This window comes from Cricetulus griseus, chromosome X (assembly GCF_003668045.3).
Source record: "Cricetulus griseus strain 17A/GY chromosome X, alternate assembly CriGri-PICRH-1.0, whole genome shotgun sequence".
In the NCBI taxonomy this organism is placed as follows: Eukaryota; Metazoa; Chordata; class Mammalia; order Rodentia; family Cricetidae; genus Cricetulus; species Cricetulus griseus.
The window spans coordinates 112,708,145-112,723,062 of record NC_048604.1 but is presented as its reverse complement, the minus strand read 5'-3'; the positions used below and the strand labels follow the sequence as shown (position 1 = coordinate 112,723,062).

The 14,918-nt window shown below is 41.9% G+C and overlaps 1 pseudogene; it reads right to left on the bottom strand.

The window, feature by feature from the left end:
• Window positions 1-4,235: 4,235 nt before the first annotated feature.
• Window positions 4,236-4,958, bottom strand: LOC100753885 (annotated as a pseudogene).
• Between the last annotated feature and the right edge of the window lie 9,960 nt (window positions 4,959-14,918).

Below are 14,918 nucleotides of genomic sequence, written 5' to 3'. Positions count from 1 at the left end.
AGAGTGTATGTAAGGGCTTGCGTGTAAGCATGCTGGTAGGAAAGGAGGATGTTTTCAGAAAGAATGTCCAGAGGCCCCAGAGATCCTGCCCCTTCCAGTGAATGTATTTGAAGCATCTGTGGAAGGTATAAGAGACACACAAGATGAGCTGAAGGCTTTGACATGAAACCATGGGGTCAACTGAGTTGTGTGGTTTGGAAAACTCAAATGTTCAAAGGCTTTGGGTGGAACAATATCTTCTCTCCATTAGAAATAACAAGCAACTTTTAAAAAAATATTTATCATGTGTACAGTGTTCTGCCTGCATGTCTGCTTACAGGCCAGAAGAGGGCACCAGATCTCATTGTAGATGGTGTGAGCCACCATGTGGTTGCTGGGAATTGAACTCAGGACCTCTGGAAGAGCAACCATAACTCTTAAACTCTGAGCCATCCCTCCAGCCCCTCTTCTAATAAGGGGACCATTTGTTTGGCAAGTAAATCAGTCAAAGCCTCTCAGTCAGGCTACGGTTTGGTTAATTCATCATTGCCCTATTGACAAAGCTTTGAACTCTTACAGTTACTATTACCAGCATGTACTGCTGCTGCAGCCATCTCCTTTTGTTTCCTGACATACACACTTGTTTCTGTTTCATATAGACCCAAGGGTTGAAATGGTGACATAGGGTGTTTGCTGCACTTCAATAAATACAGGGAAATCATTTTCTTAAGTAGTTGAACCAAATTCTGCAACTACTGATCAGACTTGAAAGCACTGGTTGCTCTTCCAATATCCACTCCAGCCATAGGCATTCTTAAAAAAATCATTTAGCCCTCCTTTTTATAGAATGGTATAATATAATGTTATTTCTATTGTATAATTGTAGGTATGGTGTGTTGGCATATGTATGTGTATACAGATGCACATGCCTATGTGCACATGTGTGTAGTTATGAAGAGCAGAAGAGGGTGCTAGTCATCACTTATCTATCACTCTCCACCTTATTCTCTTGAGACAGGGTCCCTCATTGACTTTGGATTCCATTGTTTTGCTAGGCTAGTATCCAGAAAGTCCCATCAATACCCCTGCTTCCATCCTTCCCCGCACCTCCTATTGCTTGGGTTTTAGATGCACAGCCAAGTCTAGATTTTTATGTGGATGCTAAGAATCTGAACTCAGATCCTCACTCTAGTATAGCAAGCACTCTTACCCACTTGACCATCTTCCTAGCCCCTATACTTTTATTTCATCAATGAATTAAGGATTTGTATCTTTTCATGTAATGATCCCTAATAATTAATTTTTATTTTTATACTCATTGTCAGATTTAATATATTAGAGTTTAATATTCAATTCAGAATGCCACTGAATCTAAATTCACTTGTACTATGGACACTGAAACTAATACTAGATGATCACAGCCCTTTGATATGTTCAGAGACAAATTGCTTATAGTCTAATGCATGTTAATATGCAGAGTGCTTGGAATCATGCTACAGTTGTAGTAAGCTTATTACCCAAAATTGAAAACCACACATCTACTAATTTGCACAAAATCCCCTTCTTGGTCCCAAATGTGGCTGCCCTACACCACCACTGAGTCCGAGTATCGGGCAAAAGCCTGGAGATTTGGATGAACGCCAAGATGTCCAGTCCTTTTTTGAGAGAATGTCTCTCACCTTTATTGTGGAGCAGCCTTATATACAAACTGACAAAACCCCCAGGTATAAGGGTTCACAACAGAATGTTGATGCTAGTGGAGTGAGGTCAGGAAAACAGGAGGTACCTGTGGTTATGCTGGAAAACAACTCATAGAGACCCCATGGGGGCTGGGTCCCAACATCCAAACCCATGCTATCTACTGGATTCTGTCCAGGTATCATATTCCTCTATCCAGTAATTGCCTAAAGACAAGACTCCTTCTAAGATTCCTCTTAGAGTATCTACTGCTAATCTCAAGCCACTCCAAAAGCACTCTTTTGTGTTCTCAATCCATTTTGATTACAAAAGTAGTGACTAAACTTGGGTTGACAGTCCTTGAAAGGCAGTGTTTTGTATATAAATGATCAGTTGTTTTCAAAATTGTTATTAGTGTGATCCCTTTATCTATCTGAATAGTATCTCCAAAAATGGATACTGATTTTTTTACTGTGTATTATTACCAGTCCTAGAAGCTAAAAGGAGCTATGTATGACTGCTAGGCTGTGGCCTTAGGTTCAGTTTTTTGTTGTTGTTGTTATTTTATTTTGAGACCAGGTGTTATAGCCCAGACTGGGCTCCTTGAACTCATGGAAATCTTCCTGCTTCCTAGGTGCTAAGATTATAAGAATGAGCCACCCTGTGCAAAGCCTAGGTTCTTTCCCACTCAACCACTCTCCCACTTCTCACGCTAGTGAGCCTGGAGAGTCATCTAGGAACTTAGGACTCTGTCATAAATGCCTACAAGCCCCATTTTGGAGGAAAAGTGTGTGAGGTCCATGGCTTGCTACCTTGTTGAGAGACCTGGAAAGCCAGAATGATTAGTAAGGAAATGGATCTATTGACAGATTTTGCCAGAAATAAAGAGAAAGGTTCTTACTTTCTCCCCTTCTCTCCCATAGCAGTATAGCTATTTTATAGAAAAAGATCAAACAAAAGCTAGGAAGTACACATGAGTAGCTTTAACTGTGGTTATCAGAACTGTAAGAACTCTCTTCCTGGAAGGAATGTCACCTCCAGGAACTAGGGCTCCAAGCTATTGCCATGTCAGCATGGGCTGTCCTAGGGAAAGTTTTCCTTCCTTTGATTCTTACTTTGTGGTTCCAGTTACACTGTTACAGTGGGAGAGCTCTCTCAGATGGAGACCGCTGTCACCCTCCTCCATAGGCTTCTGGCTGCCAGTACATGTTCTCTTTGTGGGTTTCCAGCACTGCCAACCATACTTGTCCCTCTTCGGGAATCCCTGACATATCTCACAATCACTATCTTTCCTTTATCCAGTGCTGGATATGGACCCCAGGCACTGAAATGCTCTGGATACACTCTTTTCCACCGAGCCAGACCCAAGGTCACTCACTATAGTTTTTCTTCTCTCAATCTAGCCCTTGCTTTTCACATTCATTTTGTATGGAAGCTTCCAGGCTGATCATACTGCTCTGTAGGCTGTGTCTACACTTATGTTTTCCTTTTCCCCCAAAAGCCTTCTCTGTTTTGTTCATAGATAGATTTAATTATTTGTACTAGTATACTACCTACACAGGGTGTGGGACTTAGAACCTCTTATATTCATATTTTGCCATCCTTCAAGTAGAATCTTCAATAGTTTTTACTATAGTCTACTTGTGAGTGAACCCTGACCAAGACACATCACAGGCACCTAGAAAATTTCTCACAAGTAAAAATGAAGCTTGGTGACAAGCTTATTTTATTTTATTTTTAAATGAATATATCTTTTTTCACAGTTACTAATCCAACTTTTAGCCATAAGCTGCAAAATTAAGACAATTCAGAGGCCCTGCATAGCTGTTAATTAAACATGGCTAATATTTCTAATTGATTTAATTCATGTTATAGTGAATACAAAGAAGTCTAAATTTATTAAACATATTTTTATCTTTTCATATCATTGAATAACAAAACCAGAAGAATAAATTGCTGAATCACTGTGATTAAGATTTTGTAAACACTTGGGTAAAAGAGTGGTAGGAGGTACCAGTTCCGGCACTTTTCCTTTCTTCCTCACATTGAAGGACCTTTCACGTGCAAGATGAGTTAACAAGTGACCTTTGCCCTCAACCTCAATTCATTCCTACCAAGCCATTTGCTTTAGTTTCTAAGACAAGGGCTATGGTAGCCAAGGTGAACTTTGAATTCTTAGTCTTTCTGTTTCTGCCTCCCTTCCCGAGTGATGAAGTTGCCTAGGCAGTGAAGTTTATTTAGTCAATTCATTCCAGACAAGGCCTGGAGAAGACACCCAATGCTGGGAGCTGCTATCAGCTAGCTGCAGTGCTGTGTTGTCACGGAGTCCGGCTGTGCAGGCCCCAAGCAGAAGCACAAAGCTGAAGGCCTGTTTCCTAGGAAAAGTCTCTTGCTGTCTACAGGGAAAGCCCCGTGAACCAAATTTTATTCTTTGTAGAAACAAAGTCCTGCCCCAGCATCCTCCATTGTCTTTATCAACAGCAAAATAAAGAGCTGCTGTCTTCAGAGGGGTGACAGCATCCTGGTGGTTCACTGGAGAGGTAGAACTTGCTGGAAGGCCTTAGTCCAATGTCCTAGAGTCAGTTGTCATCCTCTTCCTTGGAATCTCCCTCAGACTCAGGTGTGCTCTCAGGTAGGTCATCGTCCATCTGCTGGAACCTTCCCCGACTGGGCATCCCACATGTATTTGATGGTCACTTTGAATTCAGCCATCTCATACCCAAAAAGCTTCAAGACACTGGCCTGCTCTGGGGTCAGCACATCACCCTCCTTGCACACTTCGTAGTCAGATAGCAGGGTCACCACACCTTTCTTGAGGGCAGTGGGCAGGCCCAGCTGCCTCAGCTGTGGCTCCATGGAATGAGGGAACTGCTTCAGGGGCCACGGATCCAGGCTCATGGTTAAAGTTGCTTTGTTCCCAGCTTTGTTCCGAGCAAAATCCATTTCTGTGTACTTTGTGAACCACTCGCCTCCTCCTTCTTGCAGTTGGTAAAAAGGAGCCCAACTTCACCTCTCAACTTCTTGCTGACCTGATGCAGGTTGTCTTTGTATTCTTCAGATGGGCTTCGACCTAAGGCTACCATCACCAGTTTGTTTTTGTTAAAGAACATCTGGCTGTGTTTCCAGGCATTCCGGATGTCCTTCAGCTTGCTGTTCCTCATGTTGGCCACAGAGAAGATGAAGAGGTACTTGTAGGTGTCCACACATTTTCGAAGCTCTTCTATCAGGTTCTGCTTCAGTTCCAAGCCTTTCTTGGCAGTTTTTGTCAAGGAAACTTTCTTATCTCGCTTGGATTTTGGCATTGCTCTGAAGACATGTGCGGCAGGAGACCAGACCACCTGCCAGGACCCGGCGGCGCCAAGGCCTCTTAAAAAAATGAGTTATTCATTTATTTTACATCCCAGCCAGTTTCTCCTCCCTCTTCTTCTAGCCCCTCCCCCTACCTTCCCTCTTACTCCCCCATCCATCCACTCCTCCTCCATTTCTATTCAGAAAAAGGCAGGCCTCCCATGGATATCAACAAAACATGGCATATCAAGTTGTAGTAAGACTACACAACTCACTTTGTAGTAAACCTGGATAAGGACCCAGTATGAGGACTAGGGTCCCAAAAGCCAGTAAAAGAGTCAAAGACAGCCCCTGCTCCCACTGTTAGGAGTCCCACAAGAAGACCAAGCTAGCAACCATAAAATATATTCAGAGTACTTAGGTCAGTCCCATGCAGGCTCCCTGGTTGTTGGTTCAGTCTCTGTTAGTCCAAGGTTAGTTGATTATGTGGATTTCTTATGGTGTCCTTGACCCCTCTGGTCCTATAGTCCTTCCTTCATCCCTTCTGCAGGATTCCCCATACTCTGCCTAATATTTCCATCAGTTGTTGTAGGAAGCCTCTCTAATGACAACTGGGTGAGGCAACAATATGGTCACAGGAGATGACCAGTTCAGGTTACATATCCACTATTGCTAGGAGTCTTAGCTTAGTCTTAGTCTTGTAGATTGCTGGGAGTTTCCCTTGCACCAGGTTTTTACCTGATCCTGAAATGCACAGTCTCTTTCAGTACTCTTCCCCACCCTCCCCAACCTGGTCACTCATGTTCCCTTCCCCACCAACCCTCACTCCACTCCTGAAATCTCTTCAATTTCCCCTTCCCAGAGAGATTGGGACATCCCCCCATGAACCCTCTTTGTTACATAGTCTCTCGGGTCTGTGGATTATAGCATAGTTATCCCTTATTTTATAGCCAATATCCATTTTGGAAGAAGCCTTTGGCTTTACCAGAAGACTGGAAGAATCTAGGAGCCTCAGATAGACACCACCCACTGCCAGGTAATACTCCTTAAAATCCACCCATAACCCAGACTGCACCTCATCTCCTGGGTTCCACACTAGAGCAAATAACCCCAGCAGCCTTACAGGAGGCCAGGCTGGTCCCAGAAACCCCAGGTAAGACACCACCAAACCCCTTTAAGCCTGCCCAACAACCCATGACTACACCCCACCCCACTCCGGCCCCATATCCTGGTCTCCAACTTTGGAAGAAGACTCCTGCTTTACCAGAGGCCAGGCATTATCTACGGACCTCGGATCTACCACTTAAGAAGCAGGCTTTAGCTTTACAGGCACACAGGCTGGATCTAGGGACCCCAGGCTGCACCCCTTCCTCTGGGATCTGTATTCTGGTCTACAACTTCAAAAGATGACAAGAAAGTCTCTTAGGGGCATCTCAATCACCTTGTAAGCTGAAGTGGAACTGATTAATGTTTATGCTTCAATGGCCACTGTGGTTATGCTGTAAACAACAGTAGTTTTCTTCAATACTGGGCACATGTTGGCTCCTCCAGTTACTCTCCATTCATTCATGCTGCACTCCAGGCACTGTGCAAGCCTGCTTCCCCCCAGCTTAATCTTACAAAGGAAATCCTGGCCTTTTCCTCTGTGGCAGAAACATGCACAGAGTTTTCTCTATCGAAGTGGCATAAGGGTCAGAAGTTGTTAGCAACTGAAGTCACAAGGTGGCAGCAAAAAGCCTTGAGACAGAGGGGAGAGCTAAGAAGTGGACTAGAAACCTGTGCCTCACAATCCACAAGACACTTTCTTACGTGTCTTTCAGCCATTTTAGACTCCGCTGTCGAGAATTCTCTATTTAGTTCTGTACCCCACTTTTTAATTGGATTATAAGGTGTTTTATAAGTCATCCAGAGCATGAGAAACCTGGAGTCAGGAAATGTGATGAGATTGAAGGCAGTGATGACTGCCTCTCATTGGTGCTAGGACTAGAGAGTCAATGCATACATGAAAATGGGATCCCATTTCCCTGGCTCTGAGTAGGTAACTTAGTGGAGAGTTGACATGTGTTTCTGGGATGGGAGTTCATGGAGCATGCAAGATGCTAAGATGAGAACTTTGGTTTGGGGGGAGCTAAGAGCTTTGGGAGAGACCCATGTTAATACAAGGGCTGTTGGATAGTAACCCATGGGAAAAGTTCTGGTTCTAGTACACACTTCCAGAGGCACTTTTTTGGCAAGGACTTTCCTGTTCATGAGCGGTTGCCAAATTATAGCCACACAGATCAGTTACCCACAGTCTGTACTTCCCTTCCAGGACCCCAGATGCTGAGGATGAGTTGCGTTTTGTTGTTGTTTTGTATTTATTTTTGTTTGGTTTTACAATGGAAACTACAGCTCAAGTCAGAGGGGCTCAAAATTTTATACTGCAATGCCACTGATGGACATGTAAACAATTTAAAGTTGATTTTAAAACTTGTGTGCATACAAGACAACAAGTCCCTATTAGTCAACACGAGAAAAGCTCATGTGAACTCACAGAGATTGAAGCAGCATGCATAGGGACTACACAGCTCTGCACCAGGTCCTCTAAATTCATATTATGGCTTCCAGTTTAGTGTTTTCATGGGATTTCTGAGTGTACAAATGAGTGGGTCTCTCTTGGAATCTTTTTCTTCTGTTTATTTTGTCTGATTCTAAAGTTGTTAGTTTTTTATCTTATTATTTTATTGTATTATTATCCCTGTGAATTCTCTTTATTTTGTGATGAGAGACAGAAAGGGCGTGGATCTGGATGAGATGGGAGATGTAGAGGACCTGAGAGGAGTGGAGGCAAGAGAAACCATAATCAGGATATATTATGTGAGAAAAATTAAATCTGTTTTTCATAAAAGGAAACTGTGTGTGCGTGTGCGTGTGCGTGTGCGTGTGCGTGTGCGTGTGCGTGTGTGTGTGTGTGTGTGTGTGTGTATAACTGAAGTTGCTCACAGAAGAGGGTGGTGGATACCCTGGGGCTGCAGTTAGATGATATTGGGAACTGTCTGAAGTTAGAGCTAGGAACTAAATTTGAGTCTTATGTGCTCTTCACTAGTGGACCATCTGTCTTGCCCCTCACTGACAAACATTTCAAAAAGCAGGCAAAAGAAAATGGACAAAAGGTCCACGATGGCCACATTAGCAGATGCTGAGAAAACCCACTCTTCTAGGTACCACTCACTTGACTACAACAGCCCTTAAATGCCATTATTAAAAGACCATTTTTGCACTGTCAGCCTATGATGCTCTGTGATCTGCAGACCTGAAAAAATGATGGCAAGTGCCAAGGGACTATATGTTCAATCTTGGTCAGCAGAAGTGTGCTAGATTATGGAGGGGAGTGTTGAAACACAACGACAAAATAGTCAGGAAATAAAAACCTGGTCAAAGCCAGTCTGCATGCAGGAGGCTTTTGATACAGGTTTCAAGAAATGAAACAAACTTCAGAAAGGAGTACACAGAGGCAGGGCTGGTATTCACAATCAGACTCCCTAAGGAGAGCCTGGAGGTGTAAGCAACATTTGAGACTCAAATTATAAAGAACTGACCAACATCTGTCTCCCAGAGGAAGGGCAAGAGGCAAGAGTAGTACTTGCAGCATTATCCTTCAGGCCATCTGGAGGATGACTCCCTTAGAGGTATGATCAGCATCTTTTACCTGACCTTGCAAAGGAAGACCCAAAGGTGTTTTATATATAGGTTCTGGGGATCCAGGAAAGCAATGCCTAGAAACGCAAAATAGAAAACAGTAACCAGATCAGACTGCATTCAAACACAGTTCTCTCCTCTTAACATTTATTCCTCTTTTATTTAATACCCAATGCCAATTCCTCCCCTATTTATAAGTATATAGTATTTAATACTGTATCTCTTTTCTTTTCCTCTACCCTTCTCTTTTATCATTTTCCTTCCCCAAAGAATATGTGCTAACTTGACTTGCAGGGTCTCAGTGTCTCAGGCTCCTGTGAGTTAGAACTGTTCTAGGTGATATCATTGTATTTCTTTTCTTCTCTCTTTTCCTTCTCCTTTTACCAAGCTATCTCATCTCTAACACCACTTTTATTACTAGTGTTCCTCCATCAGGCAATACCAACCACTAATCTTATGCTAATTTTTTCCTTTCTACTTTTACCCATAGTAGCTAATACATGAGTGCACATAGCACAGTTTTCCTTTATTTCAGAAAATGACTGATGTTTCAGGTGTGATTGTTATTTTTATTTAACCATTCAATCTCTCTCCTATAAGTCTCACCATGTGATGATCTCCACCATGCTATGACATAGCAAGAAAGTCCTCACCTTTATATTAGACTTCTCAGCTTCAAGAACTGTGAGCCAATACATTTATTTTCTTAACAAATTACCCAGCTGTGGCATTACATAATAGCAGTAGAAAATGGACTAAAATACCATATTTGCCACAGAAGCTGTGAACAGGACTACTACTAGTTTAAGTACTCACTATTCTAATGCACTCACCAAGACCTACCTAATTTATATGAAGCACAGACTAGGGATTAAACATAGATGTGATGGTATCACCTCCCTGTGCATTTAAAATCTTTAGTAGTAGAGGTACTCCTCACTCTAGGACAGATGCCCTTTATTTGCTATCTTTGACAGCAGTAGAGGGTGGAAGTCTTTCAGGATTGCTGTCTTAGGGTTTCTATTGCTGTGAGGAGACACCATGCCCATGGCAGCTCTTATAAAGGAAAACATTTAGCTGAGGTGGCAGCTTAAAGTTCAGAGATTCATTCATTGTTATCATGGTATGGAGCACGGTCGTGTGCAAGCAGATGTGGTGCTGGCTACATCTTGACCAGAAGGTAGCACTGACATGCTGACCGAAGCTTAAGAAAAGAGACCTCAAAGCCTACCCCCACAGTGACACATTCCTCCAACAAAACCATACATACTCCACCAAGACCACATGTTCTAATAGTGCCACTCTCTTTGGTGAGCATCTTCTCTCAAACCACCACATTAATAAACCATATAAATGGACATAAATTCACGTGATTATTCCAATAGATATTATACAAATGAGATCTGAAAAATTCCAAGGGAAAACGTTTAAAAGTGACCACCAGTTTCTGCCAAGTTTTACAATACAAAATCATATTAAAAATAAAAAACCTTTCTATATATTAAGTAACAAGCACACTGAAAAAGAGCTCATGGAAATTAATAGTGTGAAAATGATCCACAACTGGTTGAAATGCAGAATGTCTGTGTGGTTCCCAGTCGCAAATGACACATAAAGAACTCAACCTCTACACCTAAGGCTCAGGTAAACTTGAGAAAGTGTGGCAGAAGATTGCAAGAGCCAGAGGATTAAGAAGCCTGCTGGGGGATGATGTCTTCTAGATAGGAGAGCTGCACCCAAGAAATTTCAACAAGATGGTTTCCTAAACGACAACAGTGTGGGTCTCTGCCAACATCATAGGAGCAGAGTAAAGATCCTAGGGAGGCAAGAAGGCAGTTTGGCGCAACACAACTAAGTAGCAAGTGTTGGTTCAAATTACAGGAGTCTGTCCCCAAGTAGCTTATTTTAGGCATATATAAACACAGTACAATTTAGGGAAAACTTTCCTGGTACAAATTAACTCATTCCTGTGTGGGTAATAAAGCATACAAATGAAGAAAGTAAGATAAATAAAGATCAGATATGACTACATCAAAACTCTTTGTATATTTTATTATTTTTTTATTAGTTCAAGTTAGGAAACAAGCTTGTTTCACATGTAAGTCCCTTCTCCCTCTCCCTCCCCTCACCCCCATCCCTCCTCCCACACCCCAGACCTACCCCCCACCCCATCCACACTCCACTCCCCAGGCAGGGTCGGGCCCTCAATGGGGGCTCTGCAAAGTCCACCAAATCTTCCTGTGCTGGGCCTGGGCCCTTCCCCATGTGTCCAGGGCCAGAGTGTATCCCTTCACATGGGATGGGTTCTCAAAGTCCCTTCTTGCACCAGGGAAAAATACTAATCCACTAACAGAGGCTCCCTGGAGTGCAGAGGCCTCCTTATTGACATCCATGTTCAGGGGTCTGGATCAGTCTAGTACTGGCCTCCAAGACAGCATCTGGGGGCGATGTGCTCCCCCTTGTTCAGGCCAACTGTTCCTGTGGGTTTCTCCAACCTGGTACAGACCCCTTCGATCTTCATTCCTCCCTCTCTTCAACTAAATTCCAGATTTCAGCTCAGTGTATATCTGTGGATGTTTGTCTCTGCTTCCATCAGCCACTGGACGAGGGCTCTAGGATGGCATAAAGAGTAGTCATCAATCTCATCTTAGGGGAAGGGCTTTTTAGAGTATCCTCTCCACCATTGCCTGGATTGTCAGATCATGTCATCCTTGTAGGTCTCTGGAGATCTCCCTAGTTCCCGATCTCTTCTCGGACATATAGTGGCTCCCTCTAATATGATATCTCTCATCCTGCTCTCTCTCCTCTATTCTTCCCCTGACTCAATATTTCTGCTCCTCCATTTCCTCTCCTCTACCCTCTTCTCCTGCTCTTATTGTGGCAGCTCCCTCTCCCCTACCCTCATGCTCTCAATTAGCTCTGGAGTTCATGCCACTTCCCATTCTTGGGGTCCAGTTATCCCTTAGAGTCCTTCATGTTTCCTAGTTTCTTTGGTGAAGAGGATTATAGGCTGGTAAACCATTGCTCTATGTATAAAATTTGTATATGAGTGAGAACATACCATGTTTGTCTTTTTGTGACTGGGTTACCTCACTCAGAATGGTTTCTTCTAGTTCCATCCATTTGCCTGCGAATTTCAAGATTCCATTGCTTTTTTCTGCTGAGTAGTACTCCATTGTATAAATATACCACATTTTCTCTATCCATTCTTCAGTTGAGGGGCATCTAGGTTGTTTCCAGTTTCTGGCTATTACAAACAACGCTGCTATGAACATATGTCCTTGTTGTATGGACATGCAGTATTTGGGTATATACCCAAGAGAGGAATGGCTGGATCTTGAGGTAGACTGATTCCCATTTTTCTGAGCAACCGCCATACTGATTTCCAAAGTGGTCTTACAAGTTCACACTCCCACCAGCAATGGAGAAGTGTTCCTTTTTCTCCGCATCCTCTCCAGCATAGATTGTCATTGGTATTTTTGATTTTAGCCATTCTGACAGGTGTGAGGTGGTATCTCAGAGTTGTTTTGAGTTGCATTTCTCTGATGGCCAAGGATTTTGAGCACTTTCTTAAGTGTCTTTCAGCCATTTCAGATTCCTCTGTTGAGAATTCTCTATTTAGTTCTGCACCCCACTTTTTAATTTCATTGTTTGGTGTTTTGGTGGCTAGCTTCTTGAGCTCCTTATATATTTTGGAAATCAGTCCTCTGTCAGATGTAGGATCGGTGAAGACCTTTTCCCATTCTGTGGGCAGTTGTTTTGTCTTACTATGTCCTTTGCCTTGCAGAAGCTTCTCAGTTTCAGGAGGTTCCATTTATTAATTGCAGACCTCAATGTCTGTGCTACTGGCGTAATGTTCAGGAAGCGGTCTCCTGTGCCAATTTGTTCAAGGGTAATTCCCACTTTCTCTTCTAGAAGATTCAGTGTGGCTGGATTTATGGAGAGATCTTTGATCCATTTGCACTTAAGTTTTGTGCATGGTGACAGGTATGGATCTATCTGCAATTTTCTGCATGTCCGAATCCAATTGTGCCAGCACCATTTGTTGAAAATGCTATCTTTTTTTCCATTGTATAGATTTAACACCTTTGTCAAAAATAAGGTGTTCGTAGGTGCGTGGGTCAATATCAGGGTTTTCAATTCGATTCCATTGGTCTATCTGTCTATTTTTGTGCCAATACCAAGCTGTTTTCAGAACTATGGCTCTATAGTAGATCTTGAAGTCAGGGATGGTGATGCCTCCAGAAGATCCTTTATTGTAGAGAGTTGTTTTGGCTATCCTGGGCTTTTTGTTTTTCCATATAAAGTTGAGTATTGTTCTTTCAAGGTCTGTGAAAAACTGTGTTGGGATTTTGATGGGGATTGCATTGAATCTGTAGCTTGATTTTGGCAGGATTGCCATTTTTACTATGTTGATTCTACCTATCCAAAAGCATGGGAGATCTTTCTATTTTCTGGTATCTTCTTTAATTTCTTTCTTTAAAGTCTCAAAGTTCTTATTGTACAGGTCTTTCACTTTTTTTGGTTAGTGTTACCCCAGATATTTTATGTTGCTTGTGGATATTGTGAAAGGTGATGTTTCCCTGATTTCTTTCTCATTGGATTTATCATCTGTATATAGTAGGGCTACTGATTTTTTTTTAGTTAATTTTGTATCCTGGTACCTTGCTGAAGGTGTTTATCAGCTGTAAGAGTTCCCTGGTAGAGTTTTTCAGGTCATTAATGTAGACTATCATGTCATCTGCAAATAGTGAAAGTTTGACTTCGTCCTTTCCAATTTGTATCCCTTTAATCCCCTTTTCTTGTCTTATTGCTCTAGCTAGAGCTTCAAGTACAATATTGAAGAGGTATGGAGAGAGTAAACAGCCTTGTCTTCTTCCTGATTTTAGAGTTTCTCTCCATTTAGTTTGATGTTGGCTATTGGTTTGGTGTATATTTCCTTTATCATGTTTAGATATGTTCCTGTTATTCCTGTTCTCTCTAAGATCTTTATCATGAAGGGATGTTGGATTTTGTCAAAGGCTTTTTCAGCATCTAGTGAGATGATCAGGTGGTTTTTCTTTTTCAGTTTGTTTATATGGTGGATTACATTGATGAATTTTCATATGTTGAACCATCCTTGCATCCCTGGGATGAAGCCTACTTGATCATGGTAGATGATTTTTCTGATATGTTCTTGGAATCGATTCACCAATATTTTATTGAGTATTTTAGCATCGATGTTCATGAGGGATATTGGTCTCTAGTTCTCTCTCTTAGTCATATCTTTGTGTGTCTTGGGTATCTAAGTGATTGTAGCCTTGTAGAAAGAGTTTGGCAATATGCCATCTGCTTCTATTGTGCGGAACAGTTTGAGGAGTACTGGAATTAGCTCTTGTTTGAATTTCTGGTAGAATTCTGCAGTGAAGCCATCTGCCCCTGGGCTGTTTTTTTGATTGGGAGGCTTTTGATGACTGTTTCTATTTCATTAGGGGTTATAGGTCGATTTAAACTGCTTATCTGTTCTTGGTTTAATTTTGGTAAGTGATATGTATCAAGAAAATCTGTCCATTTCCTTTAGATTTTTGAATTTTGTGGAGTACAGGTTTTCAAAGTATGACCTGAAGATTCTCTGGATTTCCACAGTGTCCGTTGTTATATCCCCCTTTTCGTTTCTGATTTTGTTAATTAGAATGCTCTCTCTCTGCAGTTTGGTTAGTTTGGCTAGAGGTTTGTCTATCTTTTTGATCTTCTCAAAGAACCAACTCCTTGTTTCATTGATTCTTTGTAGTGTTTCCTAGTTTCTACTTTATTGATTTCAGCCCTCAGGTTGATTATTTCCTGGCATCTACTCCTCCTTGGTGAGTTTGCTTCTTTTTGCTCTAAAGCTTTCAGTTGTTCTGTCAATTCTCTAATATGACTTTTCTCCAGTTTCTTCATGTGGGCACTTAGTGCTATGAACTTTCCTCTTAGCACTGCTTTCAGAGTGTCCCATAAGTTTGGGTATGTTGTGTCTACATTCTCATTAAATTCTAGGAAGTCTTTAATTTCTTTTTTATTTCTTCCTCAACCCAGGAATGGTGCAATTGGGTGTTATTCAATTTCCACGAATGTGTAGGTTTTCTGCAATTCGTATTGCTGTTGAATTCTAGCTTTAATGCATGGTGATCTGATAAGATACAGGGGGTTATTTCAATTCTTTTGTAACTGTGGAGGTTTGCTTGACTGCCAACTATGTGGTCCATTTTAGAGAAGGTTCCATGTGGCACTGAGAAGACGGTATATTCTTTTGTGTTTGGATGGAATGTTCTATAGAT